This window comes from Pongo abelii, chromosome X, assembly GCF_028885655.2.
Source record: "Pongo abelii isolate AG06213 chromosome X, NHGRI_mPonAbe1-v2.0_pri, whole genome shotgun sequence".
NCBI classification, from domain to species: Eukaryota; Metazoa; Chordata; class Mammalia; order Primates; family Hominidae; genus Pongo; species Pongo abelii.
Genome location: NC_072008.2, coordinates 59,884,604 through 59,908,163, shown reverse-complemented (window position 1 = coordinate 59,908,163; position 23,560 = coordinate 59,884,604).

Here is a 23,560-nt window from a genome sequence, read left to right as displayed (position 1 = left end):
GAAAGGTGAATATCTTCACACAAAAACTAGACAGAAGCATTCTCAGAAACTGCTTTGTGTTGTGTGCGCTCCAACACACAGAGTTGAACCCTGCTTTTGATAGAGCACTTTAGAAACACTCTCTTTGCAGAATTTGCAAGTGTTCATTTGGAGCGCTTTGAAGCGTACGGTGGAAAAGGAAACAACTTCACATAAAAACTAAACAGAAGCACTCTAAGAAACAACTTTCTGATGTGTGTATTCAACTAACAGAGTGGAACCTTCCTTTGGATAGAGCAGCTTTGTAACAGTGTATTTGCAGAAACTGCAAGAGGATATTTGGAGCTCTTTGAAGCGTTCGTGGGAAACGGGACTGTCTTCACATGAAAACGAGACAGAAGTGTTCTCTGAAACTGCTTTGTGTTGTATGCATTCAACTCACACAGGTGAACCTTTCTTTGGATAGAGCAGTTTGAAACACTCTTTTCGTAGAATCTGCAAGTGTTCATTCGGTGGGCTTTGAGGCCTATGGTGGAATAGGAAACATCTTCACATAAAACCTAGACAGAAGCATTCTTTGAAACTTCTTTATGATGTGTGCATTCAACTCACAGAGTTGAACCTTCCTTTTCATGGAGCAGTTTGGGAAGAGCCTTTGTGCAGCCTCTGCAAGTGGATATTTGGAGCTCTTTCAGGCCTTCGTTAGAAACGGGAATATCTTCCCATAAAAACTGGACAGAAGCATTCTCACAAACTGCTTTGTGATGTGTGTGTTCAACTCACAGAGTGGAACCTTTCCTGTGCTAGAGCAGTTTTGAAACACTCTTTTTGTAGAATCTGCAAGTGTTCGTTTGGAGCGCTTTGAGGCCTATGGTGGAAAAGGAAATATCTTCACATAGAAACGAGACAGAAGCCTTCTCAGAAACCTCTTTATGATGTGTGCATTCAACTCAGAGAGATAAGCCTTCCTTTTGATAGAGCAGTTTTGAAACTCTGTTTTTGCAGAATCTGCAAGTGGATATTTGGAGCCCTTTCAGGCCTTCGTTGGAAACGGGAATATCTTCACATGAAAACGAAACAGAAGCGTTCTGTGAAACTGCTTTGTGTAGTATGAATCCAACTCACAGAGTTGAACACTTTTTTTGAAGGAGCAGTTTTGAAACACTCTTTTGGTAGAATCTGCAATTGTTCATTAGGAGCGCTTTGAGGCCTATGGTGGAAGACTAAATACCTTCCCATAATATCCAGACACAAGCATTCTCTGAAAGTTCTTTAGGATGTGTGCTTTCAACTCACAGTGTTCCACCTTTCTTTTGAAAGAGCAGTTTTGAAACACTCTTTTTAAAGTTTCTGCAAGTGGATATTTGGAGCTCTTTCGGGCCTTGGTTGGAAACGTGAATATCTTCACACAAAAACTAGACAGAAGCATTCTCAGAAACTGCTTTGTGTTGTGTGCACTCAACACACAGAGTTGAACCCTGCTTTTGATAGAGCACTTTAGAAACACTCTCTTTGCAGAATTTGCAAGTGTTCATTTGGAGCGCTTTGAAGCGTACGGTGGAAAAGGAAACAACTTCACATAAAAACTAAAGAGAAGCACTCTAAGAAACAGCTTTCTGATGTGTGCATTCAACTAACAGAGTGGAACCTTCCTTTGGATAGAGCAGCTTTGTAACAGTGTATTTGCAGAAACTGCAAGAGGATATTTGGAGCTCTTTGAAGCGTTCGTGGGAAACGGGACTGTCTTCACATGAAAACGAGACAGAAGTGTTCTCTGAAACTGCTTTGTGTTGTATGCATTCAACTCACACAGGTGAACCTTTCTTTGGATAGAGCAGTTTGAAACACTCTTTTCGTAGAATCTGCAAGTGTTCATTCGGTGGGCTTTGAGGCCTATGGTGGAATAGGAAACATCTTCACATAAAACCTAGACAGAAGCATTCTTTGAAACTTCTTTATGATGTGTGCATTCAACTCACAGAGTTGAACCTTCCTTTTCATGGAGCAGTTTGGGAAGAGCCTTTGTGCAGCCTCTGCAAGTGGATATTTGGAGCTCTTTCAGGCCTTCGTTAGAAACGGGAATATCTTCCCATAAAAACTGGACAGAAGCATTCTCACAAACTGCTTTGTGATGTGTGTGTTCAACTCACAGAGTGGAACCTTTCCTTTGCTAGAGCAGTTTTGAAACACTCTTTTTGTGGAATCTGCAAGTGTTCGTTTGGAGCGCTTTGAGGCCTATGGTGGAAAAGGAAATATCTTCACATAGAAACGAGACAGAAGCCTTCTCAGAAACCTCTTTATGATGTGTGCATTCAACTCAGAGAGATAAGCCTTCCTTTTGATAGAGCAGTTTTGAAACTCTGTTTTTGCAGAATCTGCAAGTGGATATTTGGAGCCCTTTCAGGCCTTCGTTGGAAACGGGAATATCTTCACATGAAAACGAAACAGAAGCGTTCTGTGAAACTGCTTTGTGTAGTATGAATCCAACTCACAGAGTTGAACACTTCTTTTGAAGGAGCAGTTTTGAAACACTCTTTTGGTAGAATCTGCAATTGTTCATTAGGAGCGCTTTGAGGCCTATGGTGGAAGACTAAATACCTTCCCATAATATCCAGACACAAGCATTCTCTGAAAGTTCTTTAGGATGTGTGCTTTCAACTCACAGTGTTCCACCTTTCTTTTGAAAGAGCAGTTTTGAAACACTCTTTTTAAAGTTTCTGCAAGTGGATATTTGGAGCTCTTTCAGGCCTTGGTTGGAAACGTGAATATCTTCACACAAAAACTAGACAGAAGCATTCTCAGAAACTGCTTTGTGTTGTGTGCACTCAACACACAGAGTTGAACCCTGCTTTTGATAGAGCACTTTAGAAACACTCTCTTTGCAGAATTTGCAAGTGTTCATTTGGAGCGCTTTGAAGCGTACGGTGGAAAAGGAAACAACTTCACATAAAAACTAAACAGAAGCACTCTAAGAAACAGCTTTCTGATGTGTGCATTCAACTAACAGAGTGGAACCTTCCTTTGGATAGAGCAGCTTTGTAACAGTGTATTTGCAGAAACTGCAAGAGGATATTTGGAGCTCTTTGAAGCGTTCGTGGGAAACGGGATTGTCTTCACATAAAAACGAGACAGAAGTGTTCTCTGAAACTGCTTTGTGTTGTATGCATTCAACTCACACAGGTGAACCTTTCTTTGGATAGAGCAGTTTGAAACGCTCTTTTCGTAGAATCTGCAAGTGTTCATTCGGTGGGCTTTGAGGCCTATGGTGGAATAGGAAACATCTTCACATAAAACCTAGACAGAAGCATTCTTTGAAACTTCTTTATGATGTGTGCATTCAACTCACAGAGTTGAACCTTCCTTTTCATGGAGCAGTTTGGGAAGAGCCTTTGTGCAGCCTCTGCAAGTGGATATTTGGAGCTCTTTCAGGCCTTCGTTAGAAACGGGAATATCTTCCCATAAAAACTGGACAGAAGCATTCTCACAAACTGCTTTGTGATGTGTGTGTTCAACTCACAGAGTGGAACCTTTCCTTTGCTAGAGCAGTTTTGAAACACTCTTTTTGTGGAATCTGCAAGTGTTCGTTTGGAGCCCTTTGAGGCCTATGGTGGAAAAGGAAATATCTTCACATAGAAACGAGACAGAAGCCTTCTCAGAAACCTCTTTATGATGTGTGCATTCAACTCAGAGAGATAAGCCTTCCTTTTGATAGAGCAGTTTTGAAACTCTGTTTTTGCAGAATCTGCAAGTGGATATTTGGAGCCCTTTCAGGCCTTCGTTGGCAACGGGAATATCTTCACATGAAAACGAAACAGAAGCGTTCTGTGAAACTGCTTTGTGTAGTATGAATCCAACTCACAGAGTTGAACACTTCTTTTGAAGGAGCAGTTTTGAAACACTCTTTTGGTAGAATCTGCAATTGTTCATTAGGAGCGCTTTGAGGCCTATGGTGGAAGACTAAATACCTTCCCATAATATCCAGACACAAGCATTCTCTGAAAGTTCTTTACGATGTGTGCTTTCAACTCACAGTGTTCCACCTTTCTTTTGAAAGAGCAGTTTTGAAACACTCTTTTTAAAGTTTCTGCAAGTGGATATTTGGAGCTCTTTCGGGCCTTGGTTGGAAACGTGAATATCTTCACACAAAAACTAGACAGAAGCATTCTCAGAAACTGCTTTGTGTTGTGTGCGCTCAACACACAGAGTTGAACCCTGCTTTTGATAGAGCACTTTAGAAACACTCTCTTTGCAGAATTTGCAAGTGTTCATTTGGAGCGCTTTGAAGCGTACGGTGGAAAAGGAAACAACTTCACATAAAAACTAAACAGAAGCACTCTAAGAAACAGCTTTCTGATGTGTGCATTCAACTAACAGAGTGGAACCTTCCTTTGGATAGAGCAGCTTTGTAACAGTGTATTTGCAGAAACTGCAAGAGGATATTTGGAGCTCTTTGAAGCGTTCGTGGGAAACGGGACTGTCTTCACATGAAAACGAGACAGAAGTGTTCTCTGAAACTGCTTTGTGTTGTATGCATTCAACTCACACAGGTGAACCTTTCTTTGGATAGAGCAGTTTGAAACACTCTTTTCGTAGAATCTGCAAGTGTTCATTCGGTGGGCTTTGAGGCCTATGGTGGAATAGGAAACATCTTCACATAAAACCTAGACAGAAGCATTCTTTGAAACTTCTTTATGATGTGTGCATTCAACTCACAGAGTTGAACCTTCCTTTTCATGGAGCAGTTTGGGAAGAGCCTTTGTGCAGCCTCTGCAAGTGGATATTTGGAGCTCTTTCAGGCCTTCGTTAGAAACGGGAATATCTTCCCATAAAAACTGGACAGAAGCATTCTCACAAACTGCTTTGTGATGTGTGTGTTCAACTCACAGAGTGGAACCTTTCCTTTGCTAGAGCAGTTTTGAAACACTCTTTTTGTGGAATCTGCAAGTGTTCGTTTGGAGCGCTTTGAGGCCTATGGTGGAAAAGGAAATATCTTCACATAGAAACGAGACAGAAGCCTTCTCAGAAACCTCTTTATGATGTGTGCATTCAACTCAGAGAGATAAGCCTTCCTTTTGATAGAGCAGTTTTGAAACTCTGTTTTTGCAGAATCTGCAAGTGGATATTTGGAGCCCTTTCAGGCCTTCGTTGGAAACGGGAATATCTTCACATGAAAACGAAACAGAAGCGTTCTGTGAAACTGCTTTGTGTAGTATGAATCCAACTCACAGAGTTGAACACTTCTTTTGAAGGAGCAGTTTTGAAACACTCTTTTGGTAGAATCTGCAATTGTTCATTAGGAGCGCTTTGAGGCCTATGGTGGAAGACTAAATACCTTCCCATAATATCCAGACACAAGCATTCTCTGAAAGTTCTTTACGATGTGTGCTTTCAACTCACAGTGTTCCACCTTTCTTTTGAAAGAGCAGTTTTGAAACACTCTTTTTAAAGTTTCTGCAAGTGGATATTTGGAGCTCTTTCGGGCCTTGGTTGGAAACGTGAATATCTTCACACAAAAACTAGACAGAAGCATTCTCAGAAACTGCTTTGTGTTGTGTGCGCTCAACACACAGAGTTGAACCCTGCTTTTGATAGAGCACTTTAGAAACACTCTCTTTGCAGAATTTGCAAGTGTTCATTTGGAGCGCTTTGAAGCGTACGGTGGAAAAGGAAACAACTTGACATAAAAACTAAACAGAAGCACTCTAAGAAACAGCTTTCTGATGTGTGCATTCAACTAACAGAGTGGAACCTTCCTTTGGATAGTGCAGCTTTGTAACAGTGTATTTGCAGAAACTGCAAGAGGATATTTGGAGCTCTTTGAAGCGTTCGTGGGAAACGGGACTATCTTCACATAAAAACGAGACAGAAGTGTTCTCTGAAACTGCTTTGTGTTGTATGCATTCAACTCACAAAGGTGAACCTTTCTTTGGATAGAGCAGTTTGAAACACTCTTTTCGTAGAATCTGCAAGTGTTCATTCGGTGGGCTTTGAGGCCTATGGTGGAATAGGAAACATCTTCACATAAAACCTAGACAGAAGCATTCTTTGAAACTTCTTTATGATGTGTGCATTCAACTCACAGTGTTGAACCTTCCTTTTCATGGAGCAGTTTGGGAAGAGCCTTTGTGCAGCCTCTGCAAGTGGATATTTGGAGCTCTTTCAGGCCTTCGTTAGAAACGGGAATATCTTCCCATAAAAACTGGACAGAAGCATTCTCACAAACTGCTTTGTGATGTGTGTGTTCAACTCACAGAGTGGAACCTTTCCTTTGCTAGAGCAGTTTTGAAACACTCTTTTTGTGGAATCTGCAAGTGTTCGTTTGGAGCGCTTTGAGGCCTATGGTGGAAAAGGAAATATCTTCACATAGAAACGAGACAGAAGCCTTCTCAGAAACCTCTTTATGATGTGTGCATTCAACTCAGAGAGATAAGCCTTCCTTTTGATAGAGCAGTTTTGAAACTCTGTTTTTGCAGAATCTGCAAGTGGATATTTGGAGCCCTTTCAGGCCTTCGTTGGCAACGGGAATATCTTCACATGAAAACGAAACAGAAGCGTTCTGTGAAACTGCTTTGTGTAGTATGAATCCAACTCACAGAGTTGAACACTTCTTTTGAAGGAGCAGTTTTGAAACACTCTTTTGGTAGAATCTGCAATTGTTCATTAGGAGCGCTTTGAGGCCTATGGTGGAAGACTAAATACCTTCCCATAATATCCAGACACAAGCATTCTCTGAAAGTTCTTTACGATGTGTGCTTTCAACTCACAGTGTTCCACCTTTCTTTTGAAAGAGCAGTTTTGAAACACTCTTTTTAAAGTTTCTGCAAGTGGATATTTGGAGCTCTTTCGGGCCTTGGTTGGAAACGTGAATATCTTCACACAAAAACTAGACAGAAGCATTCTCAGAAACTGCTTTGTGTTGTGTGCGCTCAACACACAGAGTTGAACCCTGCTTTTGATAGAGCACTTTAGAAACACTCTCTTTGCAGAATTTGCAAGTGTTCATTTGGAGCGCTTTGAAGCGTACGGTGGAAAAGGAAACAACTTCACATAAAAACTAAACAGAAGCACTCTAAGAAACAGCTTTCTGATGTGTGCATTCAACTAACAGAGTGGAAACTTCCTTTGGATAGAGCAGCTTTGTAACAGTGTATTTGTAGAAACTGCAAGAGGATATTTGGAGCTCTTTGAAGCGTTCGTGGGAAACGGGACTATCTTCACATAAAAACGAGACAGAAGTGTTCTCTGAAACTGCTTTGTGTTGTATGCATTCAACTCACAAAGGTGAACCTTTCTTTGGATAGAGCAGTTTGAAACACTCTTTTCGTAGAATCTGCAAGTGTTCATTCGGTGGGCTTTGAGGCCTATGGTGGAATAGGAAACATCTTCACATAAAACCTAGACAGAAGCATTCTTTGAAACTTCTTTATGATGTGTGCATTCAACTCACAGAGTTGAACCTTCCTTTTCATGGAGCAGTTTGGGAAGAGCCTTTGTGCAGCCTCTGCAAGTGGATATTTGGAGCTCTTTCAGGCCTTCGTTAGAAACGGGAATATCTTCCCATAAAAACTGGACAGAAGCATTCTCACAAACTGCTTTGTGATGTGTGTGTTCAACTCACAGAGTGGAACCGTTCCTTTGCTAGAGCAGTTTTGAAACACTCTTTTTGTGGAATCTGCAAGTGTTCGTTTGGAGCGCTTTGAGGCCTATGGTGGAAAAGGAAATATCTTCACATAGAAACGAGACAGAAGCCTTCTCCGAAACCTCTTTATGATGTGTGCATTCAACTCAGAGAGATAAGCCTTCCTTTTGATAGAGCAGTTTTGAAACTCTGTTTTTGCAGAATCTGCAAGTGGATATTTGGTGCCCTTTCAGGCCTTCGTTGGCAACGGGAATATCTTCACATGAAAACGAAACAGAAGCGTTCTGTGAAACTGCTTTGTGTAGTATGAATCCAACTCACAGAGTTGAACACTTCTTTTGAAGGAGCAGTTTTGAAACACTCTTTTGGTAGAATCTGCAATTGTTCATTAGGAGCGCTTTGAGGCCTATGGTGGAAGACTAAATACCTTCCCATAATATCCAGACACAAGCATTCTCTGAAAGTTCTTTACGATGTGTGCTTTCAACTCACAGTGTTCCACCTTTCTTTTGAAAGAGCAGTTTTGAACCACTCTTTTTAAAGTTTCTGCAAGTGGATATTTGGAGCTCTTTCAGGCCTTGGTTGGAAAGGTGAATATCTTCACATAAAAACTAGACAGAAGCATTCTCAGAAACTGCTTTGTGTTGTGTGCGCTCAACACACAGAGTTGAACCCTGCTTTTGATAGAGCACTTTAGAAACACTCTCTTTGCAGAATTTGCAAGTGTTCATTTGGAGCGCTTTGAAGCGTACGGTGGAAAAGGAAACAACTTGACATAAAAACTAAACAGAAGCACTCTAAGAAACAGCTTTCTGATGTGTGCATTCAACTAACAGAGTGGAACCTTCCTTTGGATAGAGCAGCTTTGTAACAGTGTATTTGCAGAAACTGCAAGAGGATATTTGGAGCTCTTTGAAGCGTTCGTGGGAAACGGGACTATCTTCACATAAAAACGAGACAGAAGTGTTCTCTGAAACTGCTTTGTGTTGTATGCATTCAACTCACAAAGGTGAACCTTTCTTTGGATAGAGCAGTTTGAAACACTCTTTTCGTAGAATCTGCAAGTGTTCATTCTGTGGGCTTTGAGGCCTATGGTGGAATAGGAAACATCTTCACATAAAACCTAGACAGAAGCATTCTTTGAAACTTCTTTATGATGTGTGCATTCAACTCACAGAGTTGAACCTTCCTTTTCATGGAGCAGTTTGGGAAGAGCCTTTGTGCAGCCTCTGCAAGTGGATATTTGGAGCTCTTTCCGGCCTTCGTTAGAAACGGGAATATCTTCCCATAAAAACTGGACAGAAGCATTCTCACAAACTGCTTTGTGATGTGTGTGTTCAACTCACAGAGTGGAACCGTTCCTTTGCTAGAGCAGTTTTGAAACACTCTTTTTGTGGAATCTGCAAGTGTTCGTTTGGAGCGCTTTGAGGCCTATGGTGGAAAAGGAAATATCTTCACATAGAAACGAGACAGAAGCCTTCTCAGAAACCACTTTATGATGTGTGCATTCAACTCAGAGAGATAAGCCTTCCTTTTGATAGAGCAGTTTTGAAACTCTGTTTTTGCAGAATCTGCAAGTGGATATTTGGAGCCCTTTCAGGCCTTCGTTGGCAACGGGAATATCTTCACATGAAAACGAAACAGAAGCGTTCTGTGAAACTGCTTTGTGTAGTATGAATCCAACTCACAGAGTTGAACACTTCTTTTGAAGGAGCAGTTTTGAAACACTCTTTTGGTAGAATCTGCAATTGTTCATTAGGAGCGCTTTGAGGCCAATGGTGGAAGACTAAATACCTTCCCATAATATCCAGACACAAGCATTCTCTGAAAGTTCTTTACGATGTGTGCTTTCAACTCACAGTGTTCCACCTTTCTTTTGAAAGAGCAGTTTTGAAACACTCTTTTTAAAGTTTCTGCAAGTGGATATTTGGAGCTCTTTCGGGCCTTGGTTGGAAACGTGAATATCTTCACACAAAAACTAGACAGAAGCATTCTCAGAAACTGCTTTGTGTTGTGTGCGCTCAACACACAGAGTTGAACCCTGCTTTTGATAGAGCACTTTAGAAACACTCTCTTGCAGAATTTGCAAGTGTTCATTTGGAGCGCTTTGAAGCGTATGGTGGAAAAGGAAACAACTTGACATAAAAACTAAACAGAAGCACTCTAAGAAACAGCTTTCTGATGTGTGCATTCAACTAACAGAGTGGAACCTTCCTTTGGATAGAGCAGCTTTGTAACAGTGTATTTGCAGAAACTGCAAGAGGATATTTGGAGCTCTTTGAAGCGTTCGTGGGAAACGGGACTATCTTCACATAAAAACGAGACAGAAGTGTTCTCTGAAACTGCTTTGTGTTGTATGCATTCAACTCACAAAGGTGAACCTTTCTTTGGATAGAGCAGTTTGAAACACTCTTTTCGTAGAATCTGCAAGTGTTCATTCGGTGGGCTTTGAGGCCTATGGTGGAATAGGAAACATCTTCACATAAAACCTAGACAGAAGCATTCTTTGAAACTTCTTTATGATGTGTGCATTCAACTCACAGAGTTGAACCTTCCTTTTCATGGAGCAGTTTGGGAAGAGCCTTTGTGCAGCCTCTGCAAGTGGATATTTGGAGCTCTTTCAGGCCTTCGTTAGAAACGGGAATATCTTCCCATAAAAACTGGACAGAAGCATTCTCACAAACTGCTTTGTGATGTGTGTGTTCAACTCACAGAGTGGAACCGTTCCTGTGCTAGAGCAGTTTGGAAACACTCTTTTTGTAGAATCTGCAAGTGTTCGTTTGGAGCGCTTTGAGGCCTATGGTGGAAAAGGAAATATCTTCACATAGAAACGAGACAGAAGCCTTCTCAGAAACCTCTTTATGATGTGTGCATTCAACTCAGAGAGATAAGCCTTCCTTTTGATAGAGCAGTTTTGAAACTCTGTTTTTGCAGAATCTGCAAGTGGATATTTGGAGCGCTTTCAGGCCTTCGTTGGAAACGGGAATATCTTCACATGAAAACGAAACAGAAGCGTTCTGTGAAACTGCTTTGTGTAGTATGAATCCAACTCACAGAGTTGAACACTTCTTTTGAAGGAGCAGTTTTGAAACACTCTTTTGGTAGAATCTGCAATTGTTCATTAGGAGCGCTTTGAGGCCTATGGTGGAAGACTAAATACCTTCCCATAATATCCAGACACAAGCATTCTCTGAAAGTTCTTTACGATGTGTGCTTTCAACTCACAGTGTTCCACCTTTCTTTTGAAAGAGCAGTTTTGAAACACTCTTTTTAAAGTTTCTGCAAGTGGATATTTGGAGCTCTTTCGGGCCTTGGTTGGAAACGTGAATATCTTCACACAAAAACTAGACAGAAGCATTCTCAGAAACTGCTTTGTGTTGTGTGCGCTCAACACACAGAGTTGAACCCTGCTTTTGATAGAGCACTTTAGAAACACTCTCTTTGCAGAATTTGCAAGTGTTCATTTGGAGCGCTTTGAAGCGTACGGTGGAAAAGGAAACAACTTGACATAAAAACTAAACAGAAGCACTCTAAGAAACAGCTTTCTGATGTGTGCATTCAACTAACAGAGTGGAACCTTCCTTTGGATAGAGCAGCTTTGTAACAGTGTATTTGCAGAAACTGCAAGAGGATATTTGGAGCTCTTTGAAGCGTTCGTGGGAAACGGGACTATCTTCACATAAAAACGAGACAGAAGTGTTCTCTGAAACTGCTTTGTGTTGTATACATTCAACTCACAAAGGTGAACCTTTCTTTGGATAGAGCAGTTTGAAACACTCTTTTCGTAGAATCTGCAAGTGTTCATTCGGTGGGCTTTGAGGCCTATGGTGGAATAGGAAACATCTTCACATAAAACCTAGACAGAAGCATTCTTTGAAACTTCTTTATGATGTGTGCATTCAACTCACAGAGTTGAACCTTCCTTTTCATGGAGCAGTTTGGGAAGAGCCTTTGTGCAGCCTCTGCAAGTGGATATTTGGAGCTCTTTCAGGCCTTCGTTAGAAACGGGAATATCTTCCCATAAAAACTGGACAGAAGCATTCTCACAAACTGCTTTGTGATGTGTGTGTTCAACTCACAGAGTGGAACCGTTCCTTTGCTAGAGCAGTTTTGAAACACTCTTTTTGTGGAATCTGCAAGTGTTCGTTTGGAGCGCTTTGAGGCCTATGGTGGAAAAGGAAATATCTTCACATAGAAACGAGACAGAAGCCTTCTCAGAAACCTCTTTATGATGTGTGCATTCAACTCAGAGAGATAAGCCTTCCTTTTGATAGAGCAGTTTTGAAACTCTGTTTTTGCAGAATCTGCAAGTGGATATTTGGAGCCCTTTCAGGCCTTCGTTGGCAACGGGAATATCTTCACATGAAAACGAAACAGAAGCGTTCTGTGAAACTGCTTTGTGTAGTATGAATCCAACTCACAGAGTTGAACACTTCTTTTGAAGGAGCAGTTTTGAAACACTCTTTTGGTAGAATCTGCAATTGTTCATTAGGAGCGCTTTGAGGCCTATGGTGGAAGACTAAATACCTTCCCATAATATCCAGACACAAGCATTCTCTGAAAGTCCTTTACGATGTGTGCTTTCAACTCACAGTGTTCCACCTTTCTTTTGAAAGAGCAGTTTTGAAACACTCTTTTTAAAGTTTCTGCAAGTGGATATTTGGAGCTCTTTCGGGCCTTGGTTGGAAACGTGAATATCTTCACACAAAAACTAGACAGAAGCATTCTCAGAAACTGCTTTGTGTTGTGTGCGCTCAACACACAGAGTTGAACCCTGCTTTTGATAGAGCACTTTAGAAACACTCTCTTTGCAGAATTTGCAAGTGTTCATTTGGAGCGCTTTGAAGCGTACGGTGGAAAAGGAAACAACTTCACATAAAAACTAAACAGAAGCACTCTAAGAAACAGCTTTCTGATGTGTGCATTCAACTAACAGAGTGGAACCTTCCTTTGGATAGAGCAGCTTTGTAACAGTGTATTTGCAGAAACTGCAAGAGGATATTTGGAGCTCTTTGAAGCGTTCGTGGGAAACGGGACTATCTTCACATAAAAACGAGACAGAAGTGTTCTCTGAAACTGCTTTGTGTTGTATGCATTCAACTCACAAAGGTGAACCTTTCTTTGGATAGAGCAGTTTGAAACACTCTTTTCGTAGAATCTGCAAGTGTTCATTCGGTGGGCTTTGAGGCCTATGGTGGAATAGGAAACATCTTCACATAAAACCTAGACAGAAGCATTCTTTGAAACTTCTTTATGATGTGTGCATTCAACTCACAGAGTTGAACCTTCCTTTTCATGGAGCAGTTTGGGAAGAGCCTTTGTGCAGCCTCTGCAAGTGGATATTTGGAGCTCTTTCAGGCCTTCGTTAGAAACGGGAATATCTTCCCATAAAAACTGAACAGAAGCATTCTCACAAACTGCTTTGTGATGTGTGTGTTCAACTCACAGAGTGGAACCTTTCCTTTGCTAGAGCAGTTTTGAAACACTCTTTTTGTGGAATCTGCAAGTGTTCGTTTGGAGCGCTTTGAGGCCTATGGTGGAAAAGGAAATATCTTCACATAGAAACGAGACAGAAGCCTTCTCAGAAACCTCTTTATGATGTGTGCATTCAACTCAGAGAGATAAGCCTTCCTTTTGATAGAGCAGTTTTGAAACTCTGTTTTTGCAGAATCTGCAAGTGGATATTTGGAGCCCTTTCAGGCCTTCGTTGGCAACGGGAATATCTTCACATGAAAACGAAACAGAAGCGTTCTGTGAAACTGCTTTGTGTAGTATGAATCCAACTCACAGAGTTGAACACTTCTTTTGAAGGAGCAGTTTTGAAACACTCTTTTGGTAGAATCTGCAATTGTTCATTAGGAGCGCTTTGAGGCCTATGGTGGAAGACTAAATACCTTCCCATAATATCCAGACACAAGCATTCTCTGAAAGTTCTTTACGATGTGTGCTTTCAACTCACAGTGTTCCACCTTTCTTTTGAAAGAGCAGTTTTGAAACACTCTTTTTAAAGTTTCTGCAAGTGGATATTTGGAGCTCTTTCGGGCCTTGGTTGGAAACGTGAATATCTTCACACAAAAACTAGACAGAAGCATTCTCAGAAACTGCTTTGTGTTGTGTGCGCTCAACACACAGAGTTGAACCCTGCTTTTGATAGAGCACTTTAGAAACACTCTCTTTGCAGAATTTGCAAGTGTTCATTTGGAGCGCTTTGAAGCGTACGGTGGAAAAGGAAACAACTTCACATAAAAACTAAACAGAAGCACTCTAAGAAACAGCTTTCTGATGTGTGCATTCAACTAACAGAGTGGAAACTTCCTTTGGATAGAGCAGCTTTGTAACAGTGTATTTGTAGAAACTGCAAGAGGATATTTGGAGCTCTTTGAAGCGTTCGTGGGAAACGGGACTATCTTCACATAAAAACGAGACAGAAGTGTTCTCTGAAACTGCTTTGTGTTGTATGCATTCAACTCACAAAGGTGAACCTTTCTTTGGATAGAGCAGTTTGAAACACTCTTTTCGTAGAATCTGCAAGTGTTCATTCGGTGGGCTTTGAGGCCTATGGTGGAATAGGAAACATCTTCACATAAAACCTAGACAGAAGCATTCTTTGAAACTTCTTTATGATGTGTGCATTCAACTCACAGAGTTGAACCTTCCTTTTCATGGAGCAGTTTGGGAAGAGCCTTTGTGCAGCCTCTGCAAGTGGATATTTGGAGCTCTTTCAGGCCTTCGTTAGAAACGGGAATATCTTCCCATAAAAACTGGACAGAAGCATTCTCACAAACTGCTTTGTGATGTGTGTGTTCAACTCACAGAGTGGAACCGTTCCTTTGCTAGAGCAGTTTTGAAACACTCTTTTTGTGGAATCTGCAAGTGTTCGTTTGGAGCGCTTTGAGGCCTATGGTGGAAAAGGAAATATCTTCACATAGAAACGAGACAGAAGCCTTCTCCGAAACCTCTTTATGATGTGTGCATTCAACTCAGAGAGATAAGCCTTCCTTTTGATAGAGCAGTTTTGAAACTCTGTTTTTGCAGAATCTGCAAGTGGATATTTGGTGCCCTTTCAGGCCTTCGTTGGCAACGGGAATATCTTCACATGAAAACGAAACAGAAGCGTTCTGTGAAACTGCTTTGTGTAGTATGAATCCAACTCACAGAGTTGAACACTTCTTTTGAAGGAGCAGTTTTGAAACACTCTTTTGGTAGAATCTGCAATTGTTCATTAGGAGCGCTTTGAGGCCTATGGTGGAAGACTAAATACCTTCCCATAATATCCAGACACAAGCATTCTCTGAAAGTTCTTTACGATGTGTGCTTTCAACTCACAGTGTTCCACCTTTCTTTTGAAAGAGCAGTTTTGAACCACTCTTTTTAAAGTTTCTGCAAGTGGATATTTGGAGCTCTTTCAGGCCTTGGTTGGAAAGGTGAATATCTTCACATAAAAACTAGACAGAAGCATTCTCAGAAACTGCTTTGTGTTGTGTGCGCTCAACACACAGAGTTGAACCCTGCTTTTGATAGAGCACTTTAGAAACACTCTCTTTGCAGAATTTGCAAGTGTTCATTTGGAGCGCTTTGAAGCGTACGGTGGAAAAGGAAACAACTTGACATAAAAACTAAACAGAAGCACTCTAAGAAACAGCTTTCTGATGTGTGCATTCAACTAACAGAGTGGAACCTTCCTTTGGATAGAGCAGCTTTGTAACAGTGTATTTGCAGAAACTGCAAGAGGATATTTGGAGCTCTTTGAAGCGTTCGTGGGAAACGGGACTATCTTCACATAAAAACGAGACAGAAGTGTTCTCTGAAACTGCTTTGTGTTGTATGCATTCAACTCACAAAGGTGAACCTTTCTTTGGATAGAGCAGTTTGAAACACTCTTTTCGTAGAATCTGCAAGTGTTCATTCTGTGGGCTTTGAGGCCTATGGTGGAATAGGAAACATCTTCACATAAAACCTAGACAGAAGCATTCTTTGAAACTTCTTTATGATGTGTGCATTCAACTCACAGAGTTGAACCTTCCTTTTCATGGAGCAGTTTGGGAAGAGCCTTTGTGCAGCCTCTGCAAGTGGATATTTGGAGCTCTTTCAGGCCTTCGTTAGAAACGGGAATATCTTCCCATAAAAACTGGACAGAAGCATTCTCACAAACTGCTTTGTGATGTGTGTGTTCAACTCACAGAGTGGAACCGTTCCTTTGCTAGAGCAGTTTTGAAACACTCTTTTTGTGGAATCTGCAAGTGTTCGTTTGGAGCGCTTTGAGGCCTATGGTGGAAAAGGAAATATCTTCACATAGAAACGAGACAGAAGCCTTCTCAGAAACCACTTTATGATGTGTGCATTCAACTCAGAGAGATAAGCCTTCCTTTTGATAGAGCAGTTTTGAAACTCTGTTTTTGCAGAATCTGCAAGTGGATATTTGGAGCCCTTTCAGGCCTTCGTTGGCAACGGGAATATCTTCACATGAAAACGAAACAGAAGCGTTCTGTGAAACTGCTTTGTGTAGTATGAATCCAACTCACAGAGTTGAACACTTCTTTTGAAGGAGCAGTTTTGAAACACTCTTTTGGTAGAATCTGCAATTGTTCATTAGGAGCGCTTTGAGGCCAATGGTGGAAGACTAAATACCTTCCCATAATATCCAGACACAAGCATTCTCTGAAAGTTCTTTACGATGTGTGCTTTCAACTCACAGTGTTCCACCTTTCTTTTGAAAGAGCAGTTTTGAAACACTCTTTTTAAAGTTTCTGCAAGTGGATATTTGGAGCTCTTTCGGGCCTTGGTTGGAAACGTGAATATCTTCACACAAAAACTAGACAGAAGCATTCTCAGAAACTGCTTTGTGTTGTGTGCGCTCAACACACAGAGTTGAACCCTGCTTTTGATAGAGCACTTTAGAAACACTCTCTTTGCAGAATTTGCAAGTGTTCATTTGGAGCGCTTTGAAGCGTACGGTGGAAAAGGAAACAACTTGACATAAAAACTAAACAGAAGCACTCTAAGAAACAGCTTTCTGATGTGTGCATTCAACTAACAGAGTGGAACCTTCCTTTGGATAGAGCAGCTTTGTAACAGTGTATTTGCAGAAACTGCAAGAGGATATTTGGAGCTCTTTGAAGCGTTCGTGGGAAACGGGACTATCTTCACATAAAAACGAGACAGAAGTGTTCTCTGAAACTGCTTTGTGTTGTATGCATTCAACTCACAAAGGTGAACCTTTCTTTGGATAGAGCAGTTTGAAACACTCTTTTCGTAGAATCTGCAAGTGTTCATTCGGTGGGCTTTGAGGCCTATGGTGGAATAGGAAACATCTTCACATAAAACCTAGACAGAAGCATTCTTTGAAACTTCTTTATGATGTGTGCATTCAACTCACAGAGTTGAACCTTCCTTTTCATGGAGCAGTTTGGGAAGAGCCTTTGTGCAGCCTCTGCAAGTGGATATTTGGAGCTCTTTCAGGCCTTCGTTAGAAACGGGAATATCTTCCCATAAAAACTGGACAGAAGCATTCTCACAAACTGCTTTGTGATGTGTGTGTTCAACTCACAGAGTGGAACCGTTCCTGTGCTAGAGCAGTTTGGAAACACTCTTTTTGTAGAATCTGCAAGTGTTCGTTTGGAGCGCTTTGAGGCCTATGGTGGAAAAGGAAATATCTTCACATAGAAACGAGACAGAAGCCTTCTCAGAAACCTCTTTATGATGTGTGCATTCAACTCAGAGAGATAAGCCTTCCTTTTGATAGAGCAGTTTTGAAACTCTGTTTTTGCAGAATCTGCAAGTGGATATTTGGAGCGCTTTCAAGCCTTCGTTGGAAACGGGAATATCTTCACATGAAAACGAAACAGAAGCGTTCTGTGAAACTGCTTTGTGTAGTATGAATCCAACTCACAGAGTTGAACACTTCTTTTGAAGGAGCAGTTTTGAAACACTCTTTTGGTAGAATCTGCAATTGTTCATTAGGAGCGCTTTGAGGCCTATGGTGGAAGACTAAATACCTTCCCATAATATCCAGACACAAGCATTCTCTGAAAGTTCTTTACGATGTGTGCTTTCAACTCACAGTGTTCCACCTTTCTTTTGAAAGAGCAGTTTTGAAACACTCTTTTTAAAGTTTCTGCAAGTGGATATTTGGAGCTCTTTCGGGCCTTGGTTGGAAACGTGAATATCTTCACACAAAAACTAGACAGAAGCATTCTCAGAAACTGCTTTGTGTTGTGTGCGCTCAACACACAGAGTTGAACCCTGCTTTTGATAGAGCACTTTAGAAACACTCTCTTTGCAGAATTTGCAAGTGTTCATTTGGAGCGCTTTGAAGCGTACGGTGGAAAAGGAAACAACTTGACATAAAAACTAAACAGAAGCACTCTAAGAAACAGCTTTCTGATGTGTGCATTCAACTAACAGAGTGGAACCTTCCTTTGGATAGAGCAGCTTTGTAACAGTGTATTTGCAGAAACTGCAAGAGGATATTTGGAGCTCTTTGAAGCGTTCGTGGGAAACGGGACTATCTTCACATAAAAACGAGACAGAAGTGTTCTCTGAAACTGCTTTGTGTTGTATACATTCAACCCACAAAGGTGAACCTTTCTTTGGATAGAGCAGTTTGAAACACTCTTTTCGTAGAATCTGCAAGTGTTCATTCGGTGGGCTTTGAGGCCTATGGTGGAATAGGAAACATCTTCACATAAAACCTAGACAGAAGCATTCTTTGAAACTTCTTTATGATGTGTGCATTCAACTCACAGAGTTGAACCTTCCTTTTCATGGAGCAGTTTGGGAAGAGCCTTTGTGCAGCCTCTGCAAGTGGATATTTGGAGCTCTTTCAGGCCTTCGTTAGAAACGGGAATATCTTCCCATAAAAACTGGACAGAAGCATTCTCACAAACTGCTTTGTGATGTGTGTGTTCAACTCACAGAGTGGAACCGTTCCTTTGCTAGAGCAGTTTTGAAACACTCTTTTTGTGGAATCTGCAAGTGTTCGTTTGGAGCGCTTTGAGGCCTATGGTGGAAAAGGAAATATCTTCACATAGAAACGAGACAGAAGCCTTCTCAGAAACCTCTTTATGATGTGTGCATTCAACTCAGAGAGATAAGCCTTCCTTTTGATAGAGCAGTTTTGAAACTCTGTTTTTGCAGAATCTGCAAGTGGATATTTGGAGCCCTTTCAGGCCTTCGTTGGCAACGGGAATATCTTCACATGAAAACGAAACAGAAGCGTTCTGTGAAACTGCTTTGTGTAGTATGAATCCAACTCACAGAGTTGAACACTTCTTTTGAAGGAGCAGTTTTGAAACACTCTTTTGGTAGAATCTGCAATTGTTCATTAGGAGCGCTTTGAGGCCTATGGTGGAAGACTAAATACCTTCCCATAATATCCAGACACAAGCATTCTCTGAAAGTTCTTTACGATGTGTGCTTTCAACTCACAGTGTTCCACCTTTCTTTTGAAAGAGCAGTTTTGAAACACTCTTTTTAAAGTTTCTGCAAGTGGATATTTGGAGCTCTTTCGGGCCTTGGTTGGAAACGTGAATATCTTCACACAAAAACTAGACAGAAGCATTCTCAGAAACTGCTTTGTGTTGTGTGCGCTCAACACACAGAGTTGAACCCTGCTTTTGATAGAGCACTTTAGAAACACTCTCTTTGCAGAATTTGCAAGTGTTCATTTGGAGCGCTTTGAAGCGTACGGTGGAAAAGGAAACAACTTCACATAAAAACTAAACAGAAGCACTCTAAGAAACAGCTTTCTGATGTGTGCATTCAACTAACAGAGTGGAACCTTCCTTTGGATAGAGCAGCTTTGTAACAGTGTATTTGCAGAAACTGCAAGAGGATATTTGGAGCTCTTTGAAGCGTTCGTGGGAAACGGGACTATCTTCACATAAAAACGAGACAGAAGTGTTCTCTGAAACTGCTTTGTGTTGTATGCATTCAACTCACAAAGGTGAACCTTTCTTTGGATAGAGCAGTTTGAAACACTCTTTTCGTAGAATCTGCAAGTGTTCATTCGGTGGGCTTTGAGGCCTATGGTGGAATAGGAAACATCTTCACATAAAACCTAGACAGAAGCATTCTTTGAAACTTCTTTATGATGTGTGCATTCAACTCACAGAGTTGAACCTTCCTTTTCATGGAGCAGTTTGGGAAGAGCCTTTGTGCAGCCTCTGCAAGTGGATATTTGGAGCTCTTTCAGGCCTTCGTTAGAAACGGGAATATCTTCCCATAAAAACTGAACAGAAGCATTCTCACAAACTGCTTTGTGATGTGTGTGTTCAACTCACAGAGTGGAACCTTTCCTTTGCTAGAGCAGTTTTGAAACACTCTTTTTTTGGAATCTGCAAGTGTTCGTTTGGAGCGCTTTGAGGCCTATGGTGGAAAAGGAAATATCTTCACATAGAAACGAGACAGAAGCCTTCTCAGAAACCTCTTTATGATGTGTGCATTCAACTCAGAGAGATAAGCCTTCCTTTTGATAGAGCAGTTTTGAAACTCTGTTTTTGCAGAATCTGCAAGTGGATATTTGGAGCCCTTTCAGGCCTTCGTTGGAAACGGGAATATCTTCACATGAAAACGAAACAGAAGCGTTCTGTGAAACTGCTTTGTGTAGTATGAATCCAACTCACAGAGTTGAACACTTCTTTTGAAGGAGCAGTTTTGAAACACTCTTTTGGTAGAATCTGCAATTGTTCATTAGGAGCGCTTTGAGGACTATGGTGGAAGACTAAATACCTTCCCATAATATCCAGACACAAGCATTCTCTGAAAGTTCTTTACGATGTGTGCTTTCAACTCACAGTGTTCCACCTTTCTTTTCTAAGAGCAGTTTTGAAACACTCTTTTTAAAGTTTCTGCAAGTGGATATTTGGAGCTCTTTCGGGCCTTGGTTGGAAACGTGAATATCTTCACACAAAAACTAGACAGAAGCATTCTCAGAAACTGCTTTGTGTTGTGTGCGCTCAACACACAGAGTTGAACCCTGCTTTTGATAGAGCACTTTAGAAACACTCTCTTTGCAGAATTTGCAAGTGTTCATTTGGAGCGCTTTGAAGCGTACGGTGGAAAAGGAAACAACTTCACATAAAAACTAAACAGAAGCACTCTAAGAAACAGCTTTCTGATGTGTGCATTCAACTAACAGAGTGGAAACTTCCTTTGGATAGAGCAGCTTTGTAACAGTGTATTTGTAGAAACTGCAAGAGGATATTTGGAGCTCTTTGAAGCGTTCGTGGGAAACGGGACTATCTTCACATAAAAACGAGACAGAAGTGTTCCCTGAAACTGCTTTGTGTTGTATGCATTCAACTCACACAGGTGAACCTTTCTTTGGATAGAGCAGTTTGAAACACTCTTTTCGTAGAATCTGCAAGTGTTCATTCGGTGGGCTTTGAGGCCTATGGTGGAATAGGAAACATCTTCACATAAAACCTAGACAGAAGCATTCTTTGAAACTTCTTTATGATGTGTGCATTCAACTCACAGAGTTGAACCTTCCTTTTCATGGAGCAGTTTGGGAAGAGCCTTTGTGCAGCCTCTGCAAGTGGATATTTGGAGCTCTTTCAGGCCTTCGTTAGAAACGGGAATATCTTCCCATAAAAACTGGACAGAAGCATTCTCACAAACTGCTTTGTGATGTGTGTGTTCAACTCACAGAGTGGAACCGTTCCTTTGCTAGAGCAGTTTTGAAACACTCTTTTTGTGGAATCTGCAAGTGTTCGTTTGGAGCGCTTTGAGGCCTATGGTGGAAAAGGAAATATCTTCACATAGAAACGAGACAGAAGCCTTCTCAGAAACCTCTTTATGATGTGTGCATTCAACTCAGAGAGATAAGCCTTCCTTTTGATAGAGCAGTTTTGAAACTCTGTTTTTGCAGAATCTGCAAGTGGATATTTGGTGCCCTTTCAGGCCTTCGTTGGCAACGGGAATATCTTCACATGAAAACGAAACAGAAGCGTTCTGTGAAACTGCTTTGTGTAGTATGAATCCAACTCACAGAGTTGAACACTTCTTTTGAAGGAGCAGTTTTGAAACACTCTTTTGGTAGAATCTGCAATTGTTCATTAGGAGCGCTTTGAGGCCTATGGTGGAAGACTAAATACCTTCCCATAATATCCAGACACAAGCATTCTCTGAAAGTTCTTTACGATGTGTGCTTTCAACTCACAGTGTTCCACCTTTCTTTTGAAAGAGCAGTTTTGAACCACTCTTTTTAAAGTTTCTGCAAGTGGATATTTGGAGCTCTTTCAGGCCTTGGTTGGAAAGGTGAATATCTTCACATAAAAACTAGACAGAAGCATTCTCAGAAACTGCTTTGTGTTGTGTGCGCTCAACACACAGAGTTGAACCCTGCTTTTGATAGAGCACTTTAGAAACACTCTCTTTGCAGAATTTGCAAGTGTTCATTTGGAGCGCTTTGAAGCGTACGGTGGAAAAGGAAACAACTTGACATAAAAACTAAACAGAAGCACTCTAAGAAACAGCTTTCTGATGTGTGCATTCAACTAACAGAGTGGAACCTTCCTTTGGATAGAGCAGCTTTGTAACAGTGTATTTGCAGAAACTGCAAGAGGATATTTGGAGCTCTTTGAAGCGTTCGTGGGAAACGGGACTATCTTCACATAAAAACGAGACAGAAGTGTTCTCTGAAACTGCTTTGTGTTGTATGCATTCAACTCACAAAGGTGAACCTTTCTTTGGATAGAGCAGTTTGAAACACTCTTTTCGTAGAATCTGCAAGTGTTCATTCTGTGGGCTTTGAGGCCTATGGTGGAATAGGAAACATCTTCACATAAAACCTAGACAGAAGCATTCTTTGAAACTTCTTTATGATGTGTGCATTCAACTCACAGAGTTGAACCTTCCTTTTCATGGAGCAGTTTGGGAAGAGCCTTTGTGCAGCCTCTGCAAGTGGATATTTGGAGCTCTTTCAGGCCTTCGTTAGAAACGGGAATATCTTCCCATAAAAACTGGACAGAAGCATTCTCACAAACTGCTTTGTGATGTGTGTGTTCAACTCACAGAGTGGAACCGTTCCTTTGCTAGAGCAGTTTTGAAACACTCTTTTTGTGGAATCTGCAAGTGTTCGTTTGGAGCGCTTTGAGGCCTATGGTGGAAAAGGAAATATCTTCACATAGAAACGAGACAGAAGCCTTCTCAGAAACCACTTTATGATGTGTGCATTCAACTCAGAGAGATAAGCCTTCCTTTTGATAGAGCAGTTTTGAAACTCTGTTTTTGCAGAATCTGCAAGTGGATATTTGGAGCCCTTTCAGGCCTTCGTTGGCAACGGGAATATCTTCACATGAAAACGAAACAGAAGCGTTCTGTGAAACTGCTTTGTGTAGTATGAATCCAACTCACAGAGTTGAACACTTCTTTTGAAGGAGCAGTTTTGAAACACTCTTTTGGTAGAATCTGCAATTGTTCATTAGGAGCGCTTTGAGGCCAATGGTGGAAGACTAAATACCTTCCCATAATATCCAGACACAAGCATTCTCTGAAAGTTCTTTACGATGTGTGCTTTCAACTCACAGTGTTCCACCTTTCTTTTGAAAGAGCAGTTTTGAAACACTCTTTTTAAAGTTTCTGCAAGTGGATATTTGGAGCTCTTTCGGGCCTTGGTTGGAAACGTGAATATCTTCACACAAAAACTAGACAGAAGCATTCTCAGAAACTGCTTTGTGTTGTGTGCGCTCAACACACAGAGTTGAACCCTGCTTTTGATAGAGCACTTTAGAAACACTCTCTTTGCAGAATTTGCAAGTGTTCATTTGGAGCGCTTTGAAGCGTACGGTGGAAAAGGAAACAACTTGACATAAAAACTAAACAGAAGCACTCTAAGAAACAGCTTTCTGATGTGTGCATTCAACTAACAGAGTGGAACCTTCCTTTGGATAGAGCAGCTTTGTAACAGTGTATTTGCAGAAACTGCAAGAGGATATTTGG